The sequence below is a fragment of the Melitaea cinxia genome, chromosome 5, assembly GCF_905220565.1.
Source record: "Melitaea cinxia chromosome 5, ilMelCinx1.1, whole genome shotgun sequence".
Classification (NCBI taxonomy): domain Eukaryota; kingdom Metazoa; phylum Arthropoda; class Insecta; order Lepidoptera; family Nymphalidae; genus Melitaea; species Melitaea cinxia.
The window spans coordinates 13016106-13023207 of record NC_059398.1 but is presented as its reverse complement, the minus strand read 5'-3'; the positions used below and the strand labels follow the sequence as shown (position 1 = coordinate 13023207).

Sequence of the window (7102 nt, the reverse complement as noted above, 5' to 3'; positions counted from 1 at the left end):
TATCCACTGCAGTAACTATTTATTTAGATCAACATTATTAGAAAACTCTAAAAAGTAGTGATCAAATCTCGATCAAGTTCAATGAACCTACATGACAAGAACCAGATTTTGATTAAAAAAGCATCATCAAAATAGGTACACCCAGTAAAAAGTTATGTGGTATAATAACAACGTAGGTTGACGAAAAAGTAGTCAAGTATTTACTTGCATTATTAGAGTTAACTCAAAAAGAACTCGTCTGATCTCAATCAAATTTACATGGGACCACATGACAAGCACCAACTTTTAATTAAAAAAATAATCATCAAAATTGGTTTAGCCAGTAACGGGTTTTGAGGTAGCACGTAACACACATTAAAAAAAATACAGACGAAGTCAATATTTGCTGCAGTAAATTTTATTTGTCCACAATATTTTTAATCAGTTTTTACTGTGGTATTATTAGTAGTTTTTCTGTTTCCTCGTAGCTTAAATTTTGTAAGTATTGGTATACTTTTAGTTTACATTGTTTTCTTGTCAAGGGGTTATATATTTAGTATTTTATTAATCTTATTGTAAAGGTAAGGGCCTAAAAAACTTAATTTTTTTAACGAAGTGCGTATTAAATATAGTTAAATTATTACATACATGATGTTTACGACGGCTTTGTAATAGCAGTGGATTGTAAGACTGTTTGTTGTGTTCGTTCAGGACAACTCTTAGTATAAACAGCTGTCTGGCTGTCAAAACCCCGCACAACTGGAACAATATAACAGTAGGAAAATGTACCGGCTTAAACATGCTGACTTTCAGAATAGCTCTTTGCGCGACCTCCAGTGCCTTTAGCGTGGTACTGCAGATACCCCCCCATGACGAAATACAGTAGAGAATAAGCGACTGACACAGAGCCTGATATATTTGTTTCAGCAATGATGGGCTTGCTACTTGACGTAGGTTTTTGAAGACAAATACTAATTTTCGTACTCTATTACACAGGATTTTGACATGTTTTTTAAAGTTAAGGTTCTTATCTAAAGTAGCACCAAGGTATTTTAGGGAATTGACATTTTCAAGAGATGCACATGCGCAACTATCTTCCAAAATGCATTGGTGTGAAGTAATTTTACGATCGCAAGAAACATAACCCGCCTGTCTAATACTGAAACAAATATACTTAGTTTTATCTACGTTTAAAGTAAGCATGTTACCCTCCAGCCATCCCTTTGCCCTATCGAACCCATATTGTGTATTAGTAAAGACCTCCTCCTAATTATCACCTTCAAACACCAAAGAAGTATCATCTGCGATAGAGATAATCTCATCCTTGGTCAGTTTGAGATTAGTAAGCTCATTTATATACACGAGGAATAGTGTAGGCCCCAGTATACTCCCCTGAGGTATGCCATGTGTAACTGGGAGGTGTTACTTCTATATTGACCAACTCGAACACACTGAGTCCGCCCAGAAAGATAGCTGTTAAAAAGCTTAAGTTGGGTGCCCCTGACACCCAGCGTCTCTAACTTGTTGAGTAAGAGAGACACAGAAATCGTATCAAATGCCTTGGCCAGGTCGAGAAAAATGCTTTCCTTTGTCTAGTTTTGAGCTTATAAATTCTACAAGTTTATTGACTGTGACAAAATAACGTGAACTCATGTGTTTTCATTCACGCTGGGCAGGCGGGTTGGTGACCGCAGAGTTGGCTTTGTCGCACCGAAGACGCTGCTGCCCGTCCTCGGCCTGTGTATTTCAAAGCCAGCATTTGGATGGTTATCCCGCCACCGGTCGGCTTTTTAAGTTGCAAGGGATATACTAGAATATTTTTGTGCTGTTTAAGAAATCTACTGCTTATATTATCACATCCTGGCGCACTATCTGTTTTTAGATCCAAGATAATATCTCCAACCTCGTATATGTCTGTATCCATTAAGACAAAGGAGATTGAGACCTTGCCCTGAGTGCTATAAGTTAATGTTAGATTTTGCGATTTGTTATTTTGTTGACAGATTTTATCAGCCAGTGAGCTACCCACGCCTATAAAATAGTTGTTTGCTTTATGTAGCGATTGGATAGGAGAAGATGGGCTATTTAATAGCTCTTTAGGGTGCTGTGTAGTTTTTGACGTGTGTGTGATGTTTTTGATGACTCCATAACTTTTTATTATCTTTCCGTGCTTCTATAATTTGGGATTGTTCGAAATTTATTTTTAATCTTCGCAATAAACTGTTACAGAAATTTCTGTATCGTTTATAAGTTATTTTCAAGACTACGTTGTCTGGGTCAGTGGTAGTTTTTTTGTGTAATCGGTCCCTATTTTGCATGCATCGTAGTAGTCCAGGTGTTATCCATGGCTTAATGATTTTTTTGACGTCTGGAACATGTAATAATTTTCGTATTCTCTATAACATTTTGTAAGCATTGTGTTAGGTATGGTTAGGTGTTAGGTAAATGAGTTATCAAATTTTAAATGAATAATAAAACGTTAAATTACTTAACTTTATTTTGTACCACCAAGATAAAAGAATTTTGTCAAAATAATTAAGCAGATATTTGACATAATCCACTTTACCGTTGATTTAAAGTATATGTAAAGAGTTTCAGTATCAGTCAGAGTTATTCAGTAGAGTATACAGTAAATAAATCTATATTTCATATTTTTATATAATGCCAAAATTTAAATGTCATAATTTATAAAAAAAAATATAATTTAAAAACAAAGGACACAAACGTAATCATTTTTATACTATAAAATATAAAATTCTATATAACTACTAGGTGACCCCGCAAACGTTGTTTTGCCATATATCTTATTAACCACTTAATCCCCCCCCCCCTACAACTTAGGGGTATGAAAAATAAATGTTGGCCGATTCTCAGACCTACCCGATACGCACACAAAATTTCATAAAAATCGGTCCAGCTGTTTCGGAGGAGTATGCTAATTGTGTGTGACACGAGAATTATACATGAAATGAAGTTACAAAACTAAAATAGACGTCGGCAACTACTTGCGGTCTGTCATGCGGTCGCAACCTTTCGCACAATACGCGGGCTACTAGGAGCGCAGACATGGCGAGAAGTGTTCGCATCCAGTCAAACCAATTTATTCCGACCTCGACGCTAACTCTACATTATACGCTACTTAAAATGCGCGTAAAGGTCAAATTCAATGAAAAGAAGATCTGAATAAAATGGACATTACAGTGACAGGGTCGCATAGCGTAAATTAACAATCCACATAAACGCATTGTTACGAGTATCTTATTTACAGTTTAGAAATTTTGTAAAATTAAAGGTTTTATATTCGCGATTTTAATGGTTTTTCTATAGTATATGTATTAGATAACCATATTTCAGAGTAAGTTATTTCGAACAGCTCTAATTCAAAAGAAAATAGTACGTTATTCTATGAATTGATAACGTATTATATTTGTTAAAATAAAAACTTGTCATTAGTCAAGGCAGTCATGAAAATTCGTAGAACCCAAAGTTTATAAATGCAGAGTAAGGAAAATATGCGACCATCCACTTAAAAAAATGCACAAATATGCTATTCTTATTTCGTCACTATACTAACTGTACATATTATATGATAAGATATTGCGCGAAAAATCTGACACACGTCAAATTAAAAGATGGAATACGTAACAATAATACCGAGATTAGCAGTGCTTATTTACTTCTAACGACACATAGGGATACATACTCAATTACTCACACGACAATACCTACCTCGACCATACCTCGGTTTTTACATTGTACCTACACAACAATAATTAAAACTACACGAATAATATGTAGTTTGTATAGTGATATTTTTAAACTTTATTGTTTTCAATAAATAGATTCAGAGCCATTTGTTCCGTTTATACTAGTTCTGTCATCCTATCAATATTTTCTCTATTGACAGTGGTTGTCTGTAAGATCACTATTACATTAAAATATTTTTATTTTCTTTAAAGTAATTCTAAATGTACAATAAATAATCAAATAAATAAAGACTTATGTACTATTTATTTTAATTTGTAAAGAAAGTTATTAAGGTAAGACACAGCAGAAAGAAGCACTTCAACCTTGCAGAAGATCACAGCTAAATAGCGCTCTTTTTAAATAATGTGTTAAGTAGATAAGGTGGCTAGAGCTCGTGGTAAAGATCGGCGATAGGGTCAACGTGCTTGTGATGCTTCTGGTGTTGCAAGTGTATATAGACTAGGATAGTCGCTTACCAACCTAGTAATCTCCTAAACTCTCGTAAAATTCTCGTGTCACAATGTTAGTTACAATACTCCTCCGAAACGGCTGGACCGATTTTTATGAAATTTTGTGTGCATATCGGGTAGGTCTGAGAATCGGCAATTATCTATTTTTCATACTCCTAAGTTATAAGGGTCAATAACATATGTGGCAAAACAACGTTTGCGGGATCAACTAGTTTTATACAAAAAAGGTATAATCCACGGGATCAAAGCAACGAGTGGAAAGCTAATAACTAATAAAGATGTTTAGCACTATGTGTGGCTTGTGATGCTTCTAACTTTCAGGCAAGGCAAGTGATTAAATATATATATTTGAATATTATACGTCAACCCGCAGTGGAGCAGCGTGATGGATTCAGCTCCAATCCTTTTCCTACATGGAAACAGAGGCCTTAGTCCAGCAGTGGAATGTTACAGGCTGAATCGGAATAATAGGCATATATTTATGGTTGTAAAAGAGTAAATAATTGTTAACAGCAGGCTATTACTGTTATTTAGCTGTGATACATCTCTAGACGGGCTGCTCCAGGTTTTGAGCGAGATATATACATAACCGCTAAAACACTTTGAGTTGTAGAATTTTTTTAAATTACTTTTATGTCATTGCAATAATAACGCCGGAACACTGTCATTACCCCGAAAATTGTTTGATTGGCGTGTTTCCTTGTTCCTCTCTCTTTGTATTCTTGTCTTTCTACAGATAAAAAAATGCTTAATGAAGATTGAAATCTTAATTTTATTCAATAATGGATACAGTTGTACTTGAGATCCAACTATACTTGACTGGGAAATTGATATGTTAAGTCATTGAAACTAGTATACCGAAGTCTATAATTAGACTAAATAGGCTGAAAAAAAACCTATTAGAAACATGCTGAAATCTATTTTTTTCATTATAAAAAACAAGAGAAATACCAGATATAAAAAAAGTGTGTCGGCCCTGACACGCGGCTGGATTTAACTCCTAAGAGCTATTACTGCGGTATTTGAACATAAAAATGTTCGTTGACACTTGCTATTTATTCGTCTTTACAGTAAATTCTGGTATTTTTCATTACCATATCTTGCATAAACAGCTTACAAAAAGCGTAAGTCTCATTAGTTCACTATTGCACTAGAAAAAACTCCAAAAAAAAAAAAACAATACAAATTGTGGAACCATACAACACACCATAACTATTTAATTTTAATTTCAGAAGGACGCACATAGTCATCAAAAAAAAAAACACGTGAACATACTGCGCACAGCTGCCGACTTATTGGGGCAATTTGATATATTCGCTTGCTCTTTATTTACAACGATGAAAGACAGGGACAACTACACTCGACCTCAGTCGCGTAGTTGAGTGACCACGTTTTCGGCAGTCGAGTTGGTCGCAAACATTAGAACGGTCGCCTAGTAGATCCCGACTACAAAATGATGACGATGGACAAAAAGGCATTAATTGAATTATTAAAACAATATAAAGAATTGCCATGTCTATGGGATCAGGCTCACTCGCTTTACGCCAATAAAGAAGCTAGAAACCAAGCTTATAATACGTTACTCGAAAATTTTAAATGTTATCAAAAGGACGGTAGTTTGAAAACAATGAAAAAAAGATTGAAAATATGCGAACGACTGTGTAAACGCGAATACAAAAAGGTATTGCTTAACAACAGTTATATTTTAAAATTTAAATGCAAGAAATAACTCAACAACAAAAAACACGCGTATTAATTTTAAATGAAGCAAAAAAGATTACCTTAAAATTAGTGTTTTATCCATTTTAATTATACCATGTTTTGTGCAGGTTATGGCAACGAGAATGAAAGGGCTCAACTACCGGCCAACGCTTTGGTACTACGATTTGTTGGCGTTCATTCACAATGACGATGACGACAATATACTCGACTTCACCGAGGGGGAACTAATTGACGTAAGATTAACGTTACCACGCTCACTAATTGCAATTACAATATATTTTGCTTTTCGTACTAATTTAAAAACATTTCGATCATTAAATGTTGTAAAGACATTTACCAAAAAAATAAAAAAAATACAGGAATCGGATGGCAATAAATACGAAGAAGATGAGAAAGACGAAACAAAAGCTAAAAGATTAAAGGTCACTGAAGTTTTTGAAAAAAACAAAATAATGTTCATAATATGAACTTGAACAACACAAGAGACAGTATAGCTGACCGTATAAATGATGAAGAAGCGCTAGCATTCAGGAGGACCGTCGGCCTATAATTAAGAAAACTTGACAACTATCAAAGATTTATAGCAGAGAAGTTACTTTCAGATACAATATTATTTGCAAGACTTAACAAATTGACAACAAATTCTACAATAGAACTAAAATGATAAATAACGGTTCATCAAATTTATCATATTAATGGAAAATAAAACATAATGCAAAACACACACAACCATATTATTTTATCACTCATTATAAATGACGCAGGCAGAGACTCGCTCCATAAGCATTATTGATAATTATATAGAAGTAGATTTTTTTTATTACGACTGTACACAAATTTTAGGGCCTGTTTCACCGGTTGTGGATAACGTAATCTGACGGATCACAGTATCCAATAGAAGTTTTTGATAAGTTATTCTTTTTTATCTAAGAACTCAATTATATTATTTATGAAGTTTCCTCTATTCGCAAATGTGAGTTTAAAAATTGTAGCTGTTCTGTCAAAGTCTATTCGCTAAATATCCACAAGCAGCGAAACCGGCCTCATTCCTAAAAAACCAGCGGACAAATAAATCATCATTAAATAAACGCCGTCCATATACATAAAAAGAAAAAAGAAAGTAATGCTTAAAGAATATTAAAGATAAATTTTGTATTTATTTCACTTTGTATGACAATAATTTA

At 34.0% G+C, this 7102-nt stretch overlaps 1 pseudogene; it reads left to right on the top strand.

The window, feature by feature from the left end:
* The first annotated feature begins 5524 nt into the window (after positions 1–5524).
* Positions 5525–6625, top strand: LOC123653856 (annotated as a pseudogene).
* Positions 6626–7102: the final 477 nt, after the last annotated feature.